Source organism: Diaphorina citri, unplaced genomic scaffold, assembly GCF_000475195.1.
Source record: "Diaphorina citri unplaced genomic scaffold, Diaci psyllid genome assembly version 1.1 scaffold1408, whole genome shotgun sequence".
Lineage (NCBI taxonomy): Eukaryota > Metazoa > Arthropoda > Insecta > Hemiptera > Psyllidae > Diaphorina > Diaphorina citri.
In genome coordinates this window covers 132,733-133,443 of record NW_007378834.1, presented here as the reverse complement: position 1 = coordinate 133,443, position 711 = coordinate 132,733, and positions in this window count along the sequence as shown.

Below are 711 nucleotides of genomic sequence, written 5' to 3'. Positions count from 1 at the left end.
AAGGAGGTTGTTTTTCTAAAAGGTGTTTTTTTTTTTTTTTTTTTTTTTTTTGAGGTTTGAGAGAGGGGATTATAACTGCTAGGGTCTTATCGTCCCGAAATCGAAGAGAGAAGGAAGACAGGATAGGAGGAAAGCCAGCCGTTCCGAGAACGAACATTATCCCATGAGGATAAAATCCGTCCCGGGCGGGAATCGAACCCGCGGCCTAGTGCTTACAAGGCAGACGCACTACCAACTAAGCTAGCTAGGCTGCCCTAGGTTTTCTTTTCTTTCTTTTTTTTAAGAGGTTTGACAGAGGGAACTGTAACTGCTATGGTCTTATCGTCCCGAAATATACGTTTAACGTCTACTTTTTATGGGATTATGGGTTCCTAGTCCGTGTCGATCGACCTAGTGTAGCCGTACCTTAAAGCTATGTCCACAACTCCACACACAGTCGACGGCCGTGGATCGACGTCAATCCACATCGAGTCACATCGATCGACGAGGTGAATCTATGTTATGGAGGCAGTGTGGACGGTTCAGTCGACATCGATCGATGGTCGAACGATTATCGATCGACGGGCAGCGTCTATGTGTGGACATACCTTGAGGTTTGCTCATTCAATTAACACCTGACAATAAGAACTCTCTAAAATAGTCATATTCTACTTTTAACTCTAATAAATCAAATAGGTTGATAATACTTGTAGATAGTACGATGGTACCAAC